This window comes from Triticum urartu, chromosome 3A, assembly GCF_056163025.1.
Source record: "Triticum urartu cultivar PI428250 chromosome 3A, HENAU_Tu73, whole genome shotgun sequence".
Lineage (NCBI taxonomy): Eukaryota > Viridiplantae > Streptophyta > Magnoliopsida > Poales > Poaceae > Triticum > Triticum urartu.
The window spans coordinates 223,741,102-223,752,671 of NC_141875.1; positions in this window are offsets into that span (position 1 = coordinate 223,741,102).

Consider the following 11,570-nt stretch of genomic DNA (forward strand, 5'->3'; position numbering starts at 1 on the left):
CGAATGGTGATGAGGTGACCAATCAAGTGGCGACTCGCGGAGCGGCCGAATGCTTATGAGGTGACCAACTGAGTGGCGACGCCCAGAGCGGCCGAGTGTTGATGAGGTGACCAACCAAGTGGCGACGCGTGTCGCGGCTGAGTGCTGATGAGGTGACCAACCAGGTGGCGACGCGCGGAGCCGAGTGGTGATGAGATGACCAACCGAGTGGCGACGCGCGGATCGGCCGAGTGGTGATGAGGTGACCAACCGAGTGGCGATGCGCGGAGCGGCCGAATGGTGATGAGGTGACCAACCGAGTGGCGAGGCCCCCAAGTGGCAACAAGCGGAGCGGTAGAGTGGTGTTGAGGTGACCAACCGAGAGGCAACGCGCGGGGCGGCCGAGTGGTGATGAGGCGACCAACCGATTGGCAACGCGTGAATAACCGAGTGGCGACGACCGGAGCGGGCGAATGGTGATGATGTGACCAACCAAGTGGCGACGCGCGGAGCGGCCGAATGGTTATGAGGTGACCAACCGAGTGGCGACGACCGGAGCGGCCGAATGTCGATGAGGTGACCAACCGACTGGCGACGCCTGGAGCAATCGAGTGGTGATGAGGTGACCAACTGAGTGGCGACGCGCGGAGCGGCCGGGTGGTGATGAGGTGACCAACCAAGTGGCGAAGCTTGGAGCAGCCGAGTGGTGATGAGGTGACCAACCGAGTGACGACGCACGGGGCGGGCCAGTGGTGATGAGGTGATCAACCGAGTGGCGACACGCGGAGCGACCGAGTGGTGATGAGGTGATCAACCGAGAGACGGTGCGCGGGGCGGCCGAATGGTGATGAGGTGACCAATCAAGTGGCGACCCGCAGAGCGGCCGAATGGTTATGAGGTGACCAACCGAGTGGCGGCGCGCGGAGTGGCCGAGTGGTGATGAGGTGACCAAGCGAGTGGCGACGCGCGGAGCGGCCGATTGGTGATGAGGTGACCAACCGAGAGGCAACGCGCCGGGCGGCCGAGTGGTGATGAGGTGACCAACCAAATGGCAATGCATAGTGCGACTGAATGGTGATGAGGTGACCAACCAAATGCGACTCTTTGGGCGGCCGAATGGTGATGAGGTGACCAACCGAGTGGCGATGCACGTGGCGACCCAGTGGTGATGAGGTGATCAACCGTGTGGCGACGAGCGGAGCGGCCGAGTGGTGATGAGGTGATCAACCAAGATACGACGCGTGGGACGGCTGAATGGTGATGAGGTGACCAATAAAGTGGCGACTCATGGAGCGGCCGAATGGTTATGAGGTGACCAAACGAGTGGCGACGCCCGGAGCAGCCGAGTGGTGATGAGGTGACCAACCAAGTGGCGACGCGCGTCGTGGCCGATTGGTTATGAGGTGACCAACCGAGTGGCAACGCGCGGAGCGGCTAGTGGTGATGAGGTGACCAACCAAGTGGCGACGAACGGAGCGGCCGAGTGGTGATGAGGTGACCAACCGATTGGCGACACGCGGAGCGGCCGAGTGGTGATGAGGTAACCAACCAAGAGGCAACGCGCGGGGCGGCCGAGTGATGATGATGTGACCAATCAAGTAGCGACGCGCGGAGCGGCCGAATCGTTATGAGGTGACTAACCGAGTGGCAAGGCCCCCGAGTGGCGACGCGCGGAGCGGCGGAGTTGTGATGAGGTGACCAACCGAGAGGCAACGCGTGGGGCGGCCGAGTGATGATGAGGCGACCAACCAATTGGCGACGCGCCAAGCGGCCAGTGGGGATGAGGTGACCAACTGAGTGGCGACGACCGGAGCGGCCGAATGGTGATGAGGTGACCAATTGAGTGGCGACGGGCGGAGCGGCCGAGTGGTGATGAGGTGACCAACCGAGAGGCAACGCACTGGGCGGCCGAGTGGTGATGAGGTGACCAACCAAGTGGCGATGCGCAGTGCGGCTGAATGGTGATGAGGTGACCAACCAATCCGACTCTTGGGGCGGCCAAGTGGTGATGAGGTGACCAACTAAGTGGCAATGTGCAGTGTGGCTGAATGGTGATGAGGTGACCAACCGAATGCGACTCTTTGGGCGGCCGAATGGTGATGAGGTGACCAACCGAGTAGCGATGCACGGGGCGGCCTAGTGGTGATGAGGTGATCAACCGTGTGGAGACGCGCGGAGCGGCCGAGTGGTGATGAGGTGATCAACCAAGATACGACGCGCGGGACGGCCGAATGGTGATGAGGTGACCAATCAAGTGGTGACTCGCGGAGCAGCCGAATGGTTATGAGGTAACCAACCGAGTGCCGACGCCCAGAGCGGCCGAGTGGTGATGAGGTGACCAACCAAGTGGCGACGCGCGTCGCGGCCGAGTGGTGATGAGGTGACCAACCGAGTGGCGACGCGCGGAGCCGAGTGGTGATGAGATGACCAACCGAGTGGCGACGCGTGAAGCGGCCGAGTGGTGATGAGGTAACCAACTGAGAGGCAACGCGCGGGGCGCCCGAGTGGTGATGACGTGACCAATCAAGTAGCGACGCGCGGAGCGGCCGAATGGTTATGAGGTGACCAACCGAGTGGCGAGGCCCCCGAGTGGCGACGCGCAGAGCGGCAGAGTGGTGATGAGGTGACCAACCGAGTGGCAACGCGCGGGGCGGCCGAGTTGTGATGAGGCGACCAACCGATTGGTGACACGCGACGCGGCTAGTGGTGATGAGGTGACCAACCGAGTGGCGACGACCGAAGCGGCCGAATGGTTATGAGGTGACCAACCGAGTGGCGACGCTTGGAGCGGCCGAGTGGTGATGAGGTGACCAACCGAGTGACGACGCACTGTGAGGGCCAGTGGTGATGAGGTGATCAACCGAGTGGCGACGCTTGGAGCGGCCGAGTGGTGAGGAGGTGACCAAGCGAGTGACGACGCACGGGGCGGGCCAGTGGTGATGAGGTGATCAACCGAGTGGCGACGCGTCTAGCGGCCGAGTGGTGATGAGGTGATCAACCGAGAGACGACGCGCGGGGCGGCCGAATGGTGATGAGGTGACCAATCAAGTGCCGACCAGCTGAGCGGTAGAGTGGTGATGAGGTGACCAACCGAGTGGCGACGACCGGAGCGGCCGAATGCTGATGAGGTGACCAACCGAGTGGCGACGCGCGGAGCGGCCGAATGGTTATGAGGTGACCAACCAAGTGGCGACGACCGGAGCGGCCGAATGGAGATGAGGTGACCAACCGAGTGGCGACGCGCGGAGCGGACGGGTGGTGATGAGGTGACCAACCAATTGGCGATGCTTGGAGCGGCCGAGTGGTGATGAGGTGACCAACCGAGTGACGACGCACGGGGCGGGCCAGTGGTGATGAGGTGATCAACCGGGTGGCGACGCGTGGAGCGGCCGAGTGGTGATGAGGTGACCAACCGAGTGACGACGCACGGGGCGGGCCAGTGGTGATGAGGTGATCAACCGTGTGGCGACGCGCGGAGCGGCCGAGTGGTGATGAGGTGATCAACCAAGATACGACGCGCGGGACGGCCGAATGGTGATGAGGTGACCAATCAAGTGGCGACTCGCGGAGCGGCTGAATGGTTATGAGGTGACCAACCGAGTGGCGACGCCCAGAGCGGCCGAGTGGTGATGAGGTGACCAACCAAGTGGCGACGCGCGTCGCGGCAGAGTGGTGATGAGGTGACCAACCGAGTGGCGACGCGTGGAGCGGCCGAGTGGTGATGCGGTGACCAACCAATTGGCGACGCTTGGAGCGGCCGAGTGGTGATGCGGTGACCAACCGAGTGACGACGCACGGGGCGGGCCAGTGGTGATGAGGTGATCAACCGAGTGGCGACGCGTGGAGCGGCCGAGTGGTGATGAGGTGATCAACCGAGAGAGGACGCGCGGGGCGGCCGAATGGTGATGAGGTGACCAATCAAGTGGCGACCAGCGGAGCGGCCGAATGGTTATGAGGTGACCAACCGAGTGGCGGCGCGCGGAGCGGTCGAGTGGTGATGAGGTGACCAATCAAGTGGCGACGCGCGGAGCGGCCGAGTGGTGATGAGGTGACGAACCGAGAGGCAACGCGCTGGGCGGCCGAGTGGTGATGAGGTGACCAACCAAGTGGTGATGCGCGGTGTGGCTCGATGGTGATGAGGTGACCAACCAATGTGACTCTTGGGGTGGCCAAGTGGTGATGAGGTGACCAACCAAGTGGCAATGCGCAGTGCGGCTGAATGGTGATGAGGTGACCAACCGAATGCTACTCTTTGGGTGGCCGAATGGTGATGAGGTCACCAACTGAGTGGCGATGCACGGGGCGGCCCAGTGGTGATGAGGTGATCAACCGTGTGGTGACGTGCGGAGCGGCCGAGTGGTGATGAGGTGATCAACCAAGATACGACGCGCGGGACGGCCGAATGGTGATGAGGTGACCAATCAAGTGGCGACTCGCGGAGCGGCTGAATGGTTATGAGGTGACCAACCGAGTGGCGATGCCCAGAGCGGCCGAGTGGTGATGAGGTGACCAACCAAGTGGCGACGCGCGTCGCGGCAGAGTGGTCATGAGGTGACCAACCGAGTGGCGACGCGCGGAGCCGAGTGGTGATGAGATGACCAACCGTGTGGCGACGCGCGGAGCGGCCGAGTGGTGATGATGTGACAAACTGAGTCGCGACGCGCGGAGCGGCCGAGTGGTGATGAGGTAACCAACCGAGAGGCAACGCGCGGGGCGGACGAGTGGTGATGACGTGACCAATCAAGTAGCGACGCGCGGAGCGGCCGAATGATTATGAGGTGACCAACCGAGTGGCGAGGCCCCCGAGTGGCGACGCGCGGAGCGGCGGAGTGGTGATGAGGTGACCAACCGAGAGGCAACACGCGGGGCGGCCGAGTGGTGATGAGGCGACCAACCGTTTGGCGACGCGCGAAGCGGGCAGTGGTGATGAGGTGACCAACCGAGTGGCGGCGCGCGGAGCGGCCGAGTGGTGATGAGGTGACCAATCGAGTGGCGACGCGCGGAGCGGCCGAGTGGTTATAAGGTGACCAACCGAGTGGCGACGCGTGGGGCGGTCGAGAGTTGAAGAGGCGATCAACTGAGCGGCGACGCGCGGAGCGGTCTAGTGATGATGAGGTGACCAACCGAGAGGCGACGGGCGGAGAGGCCGAGTGGTGATGAGGTGACTAGCCGAGTGGCGACACCCGGGCGACCGAGTGGTGATGAGGTGACCAACCGAGTGGCGATGCGCAAAGCGGCCGAGTGGTGATGAGGTGACCAACCGAGAGGCGATGCTCAAGGCGACCGAGTGGTGATGAGGTGGCCAACCAAGTGACGACGCGCGGAGCAGAGGTGACCAACCGAGTGGCGACGCACGGAGGGGACGAATGGTGATAGGTGACCAACCGAGTGGGGACGCGCGGAGTGTCCGAGTGGTGATGAGGCGATGAACCGAGTGGCGACGGGCGGAGCGGCCGAGTGGTGATGAGGTGACCAACCAAGTTGCGACGCCCGGAGCGGCCGACTGGTGATGAGGTGACCAACCAAGTGGCGACGCGCGGAGCGGCCGAGTGGTGATGAGGTGACCAACCCAGTGGGGATACGCGGGGCGGCAGAGAGGTGATGAGGTGATCAACCGAGTGGTGACGCGCGGAACGGCCGAGTGGTGATGAGGCGACCAACCGAGTGGCGACGCGGGGAGCGACCGAGTGGTGATGACGTAACCAACCGAGAGGCAACGCGCGGGGCGGCCGAGTGGTGATGACGTGACCAATCAAGTGGCGACGCGCGAAGCGGCCGAGTGGTGATGAGCTGACCAACCGGGAGGCAACGCGCGGGGCGGCCGAGTGGTGATGAGGCGACCAACCGATTGGCGACGCGCCAAGCGGCCAGTGGTGATGAGGTGACCAACCGAGTGGCGGCGCGGGAGCGGCCGAGTGGTGATGAGGTGACCAATCGAGTGCCGACGTGTGGAGCGGTCGAGTGGTGATGAGGTGACCAACGGAGTGGCGACGCGTGGGGCGGCCGAGAGGTGACGAGGCGATCAACCGAGTGGCGACGCACGGAGCGATCGAGTGGTGATGAGGTGACCAACCCAGAGGCGACGGGCGGAGCGGCCGAGTGGTGATGAGGTGACCAACGGAGTGGCGACGCCCGGGTGGCAGAGTGGTGATGAGGTGACCAACTGAGTGGCGATGCATAGAGCGGCCGAGTGGTGATGATGTGACCAACCGAGGGGCGACGCCCGGAGCGGTCGAGTGTTGATGAGGTGACCAACTGAGTGGCGACGCGCGGAGCGGCCGGGTGGTGATGAGGTGACCAACCAAGTGGCGACGCTTGGAGCGGCCGAGTGGTGATGAGGTGACGAACCAAGTGACGATGCATGGGTGGCCAACCGAGTGGCGAGGCCCCCGAGTGGCGACGCGCAGAGCGGCAGAGTGGTGATGAGGTGACCAACCGAGTGGCAACGCGCGGGGCGGCCGAGTTGTGATGAGGCGACCAACCGATTGGTGACACGCGACGCGGCTAGTGGTGATGAGGTGACCAACCGAGTGGCGACGACCGAAGCGGCCGAATGGTTATGAGGTGACCAACCGAGTGGCGACGCTTGGAGCGGCCGAGTGGTGATGAGGTGACCAACCGAGTGACGACGCACTGTGAGGGCCAGTGGTGATGAGGTGATCAACCGAGTGGCGACGCTTGGAGCGGCCGAGTGGTGAGGAGGTGACCAAGCGAGTGACGACGCACGGGGCGGGCCAGTGGTGATGAGGTGATCAACCGAGTGGCGACGCGTCTAGCGGCCGAGTGGTGATGAGGTGATCAACCGAGAGACGACGCGCGGGGCGGCCGAATGGTGATGAGATGACCAATCAAGTGGCGACCAGCTGAGCGGTAGAGTGGTGATGAGGTGACCAACCGAGTGGCGACGACCGGAGCGGCCGAATGCTGATGAGGTGACCAACCGAGTGGCGACGCGCGGAGCGGCCGAATGGTTATGAGGTGACCAACCAAGTGGCGACGACCGGAGCGGCCGAATGGAGATGAGGTGACCAACCGAGTGGCGACGCGCGGAGCGGACGGGTGGTGATGAGGTGACCAACCAATTGGCGATGCTTGGAGCGGCCGAGTGGTGATGAGGTGACCAACCGAGTGACGACGCACGGGGCGGGCCAGTGGTGATGAGGTGATCAACCGGGTGGCGACGCGTGGAGCGGCCGAGTGGTGATGAGGTGACCAACCGAGTGACGACGCACGGGGCGGGCCAGTGGTGATGAGGTGATCAACCGTGTGGCGACGCGCGGAGCGGCCGAGTGGTGATGAGGTGATCAACCAAGATACGACGCGCGGGACGGCCGAATGGTGATGAGGTGACCAATCAAGTGGCGACTCGCGGAGCGGCTGAATGGTTATGAGGTGACCAACCGAGTGGCGACGCCCAGAGCGGCCGAGTGGTGATGAGGTGACCAACCAAGTGGCGACGCGCGTCGCGGCAGAGTGGTGATGAGGTGACCAACCGAGTGGCGACGCTTGGAGCGGCCGAGTGGTGATGCGGTGACCAACCGAGTGACGACGCACGGGGCGGGCCAGTGGTGATGAGGTGATCAACCGAGTGGCGACGCGTGGAGCGGCCGAGTGGTGATGAGGTGATCAACCGAGAGAGGACGCGCGGGGCGGCCGAATGGTGATGAGGTGACCAATCAAGTGGCGACCAGCGGAGCGGCCGAATGGTTATGAGGTGACCAACCGAGTGGCGGCGCGCGGAGCGGTCGAGTGGTGATGAGGTGACCAATCAAGTGGCGACGCGCGGAGCGGCCGAGTGGTGATGAGGTGACGAACCGAGAGGCAACGCGCTGGGCGGCCGAGTGGTGATGAGGTGACCAACCAAGTGGTGATGCGCGGTGTGGCTCGATGGTGATGAGGTGACCAACCAATGTGACTCTTGGGGTGGCCAAGTGGTGATGAGGTGACCAACCAAGTGGCAATGCGCAGTGCGGCTGAATGGTGATGAGGTGACCAACCGAATGCTACTCTTTGGGTGGCCGAATGGTGATGAGGTCACCAACTGAGTGGCGATGCACGGGGCGGCCCAGTGGTGATGAGGTGATCAACCGTGTGGCGACGTGCGGAGCGGCCGAGTGGTGATGAGGTGATCAACCAAGATACGACGCGCGGGACGGCCGAATGGTGATGAGGTGACCAATCAAGTGGCGACTCGCGGAGCGGCTGAATGGTTATGAGGTGACCAACCGAGTGGCGATGCCCAGAGTGGCCGAGTGGTGATGAGGTGACCAACCAAGTGGCGACGCGCGTCGCGGCAGAGTGGTCATGAGGTGACCAACCGAGTGGCGACGCGCGGAGCCGAGTGGTGATGAGATGACCAACCGTGTGGCGACGCGCGGAGCGGCCGAGTGGTGATGACGTGACAAACTGAGTCGCGACGCGCGGAGCGGCCGAGTGGTGATGAGGTAACCAACCGAGAGGCAACGCGCGGGGCGGACGAGTGGTGATGACGTGACCAATCAAGTAGCGACGCGCGGAGCGGCCGAATGATTATGAGGTGACCAACCGAGTGGCGAGGCCCCCGAGTGGCGACGCGCGGAGCGGCGGAGTGGTGATGAGGTGACCAACCGAGAGGCAACATGCGGGGCGGCCGAGTGGTGATGAGGCGACCAACCGTTTGGCGACGCGCGAAGCGGGCAGTGGTGATGAGGTGACCAACCGAGTGGCGGCGCGCGGAGCGGCCGAGTGGTGATGAGGTGACCAATCGAGTGGCGACGCGCGGAGCGGCCGAGTGGTTATAAGGTGACCAACCGAGTGGCGACGCGTGGGGCGGTCGAGAGTTGAAGAGGCGATCAACTGAGCGGCGACGCGCGGAGCGGTCTAGTGATGATGAGGTGACCAACCGAGAGGCGACGGGCGGAGAGGCCGAGTGGTGATGAGGTGACTAGCCGAGTGGCGACACCCGGGCGACCGAGTGGTGATGAGGTGACCAACCGAGTGGCGATGCGCAAAGCGGCCGAGTGGTGATGAGGTGACCAACCGAGAGGCGATGCTCAAGGCGACCGAGTGGTGATGAGGTGGCCAACCAAGTGACGACGCGCGGAGCAGAGGTGACCAACCGAGTGGCGACGCACGGAGGGGACGAATGGTGATAGGTGACCAACCGAGTGGGGACGCGCGGAGTGTCCGAGTGGTGATGAGGCGACGAACCGAGTGGCGACGGGCGGAGCGGCCGAGTGGTGATGAGGTGACCAACCAAGTTGCGACGCCCGGAGCGGCCGACTGGTGATGAGGTGACCAACCAAGTGGCGACGCGCGGAGCGGCCGAGTGGTGATGAGGTGACCAACCCAGTGGGGATACGCGGGGCGGCAGAGAGGTGATGAGGTGATCAACCGAGTGGTGACGCGCGGAACGGCCGAGTGGTGATGAGGCGACCAACCGAGTGGCGACGCGGGGAGCGACCGAGTGGTGATGACGTAACCAACCGAGAGGCAACGCGCGGGGCGGCCGAGTGGTGATGACGTGACCAATCAAGTGGCGACGCGCGAAGCGGCCGAGTGGTGATGAGCTGACCAACCGGGAGGCAACGCGCGGGGCGGCCGAGTGGTGATGAGGCGACCAACCGATTGGCGACGCGCCAAGCGGCCAGTGGTGATGAGGTGACCAACCGAGTGGCGGCGCGGGAGCGGCCGAGTGGTGATGAGGTGACCAATCGAGTGCCGACGTGTGGAGCGGTCGAGTGGTGATGAGGTGACCAACGGAGTGGCGACGCGTGGGGCGGCCGAGAGGTGACGAGGCGATCAACCGTGTGGCGACGCACGGAGCGATCGAGTGGTGATGAGGTGACCAACCCAGAGGCGATGGGCGGAGCGGCCGAGTGGTGATGAGGTGACCAACGGAGTGGCGACGCCCGGGTGGCAGAGTGGTGATGAGGTGACCAACTGAGTGGCGATGCATAGAGCGGCCGAGTGGTGATGATGTGACCAACCGAGGGGCGACGCCCGGAGCGGTCGAGTGTTGATGAGGTGACCAACTGAGTGGCGACGCGCGGAGCGGCCGGGTGGTGATGAGGTGACCAACCAAGTGGCGACGCTTGGAGCGGCCGAGTGGTGATGAGGTGACGAACCAAGTGACGATGCATGGGGCGGGCCAGTGGTGATGAGGTGATCAACCGAGTGACGACGCGCGGGACGGCCGAATGGTGATGAGGTGACCAATCAAGTGGCGACTCGCGGAGCGGCTGAATGGTTATGAGGTGACCAACCGAGTGGCGATGCCCAGAGTGGCCGAGTGGTGATGAGGTGACCAACCAAGTGGCGACGCGCGTCGCGGCAGAGTGGTCATGAGGTGACCAACCGAGTGGCGACGCGCGGAGCCGAGTGGTGATGAGATGACCAACCGTGTGGCGACGCGCGGAGCGGCCGAGTGGTGATGACGTGACAAACTGAGTCGCGACGCGCGGAGCGGCCGAGTGGTGATGAGGTAACCAACCGAGAGGCAACGCGCGGGGCGGACGAGTGGTGATGACGTGACCAATCAAGTAGCGACGCGCGGAGCGGCCGAATGATTATGAGGTGACCAACCGAGTGGCGAGGCCCCCGAGTGGCGACGCGCGGAGCGGCGGAGTGGTGATGAGGTGACCAACCGAGAGGCAACATGCGGGGCGGCCGAGTGGTGATGAGGCGACCAACCGTTTGGCGACGCGCGAAGCGGGCAGTGGTGATGAGGTGACCAACCGAGTGGCGGCGCGCGGAGCGGCCGAGTGGTGATGAGGTGACCAATCGAGTGGCGACGCGCGGAGCGGCCGAGTGGTTATAAGGTGACCAACCGAGTGGCGACGCGTGGGGCGGTCGAGAGTTGAAGAGGCGATCAACTGAGCGGCGACGCGCGGAGCGGTCTAGTGATGATGAGGTGACCAACCGAGAGGCGACGGGCGGAGAGGCCGAGTGGTGATGAGGTGACTAGCCGAGTGGCGACACCTGGGCGACCGAGTGGTGATGAGGTGACCAACCGAGTGGCGATGCGCAAAGCGGCCGAGTGGTGATGAGGTGACCAACCGAGAGGCGATGCTCAAGGCGACCGAGTGGTGATGAGGTGGCCAACCAAGTGACGACGCGCGGAGCAGAGGTGACCAACCGAGTGGCGACGCACGGAGGGGACGAATGGTGATAGGTGACCAACCGAGTGGGGACGCGCGGAGTGTCCGAGTGGTGATGAGGCGACGAACCGAGTGGCGACGGGCGGAGCGGCCGAGTGGTGATGAGGTGACCAACCAAGTTGCGACGCCCGGAGCGGCCGACTGGTGATGAGGTGACCAACCAAGTGGCGACGCGCGGAGCGGCCGAGTGGTGATGAGGTGACCAACCCAGTGGGGATACGCGGGGCGGCAGAGAGGTGATGAGGTGATCAACCGAGTGGTGACGCGCGGAACGGCCGAGTGGTGATGAGGCGACCAACCGAGTGGCGACGCGGGGAGCGACCGAGTGGTGATGACGTAACCAACCGAGAGGCAACGCGCGGGGCGGCCGAGTGGTGATGACGTGACCAATCAAGTGGCGACGCGCGAAGCGGCCGAGTGGTGATGAGCTGACCAACCGGGAGGCAACGCGCG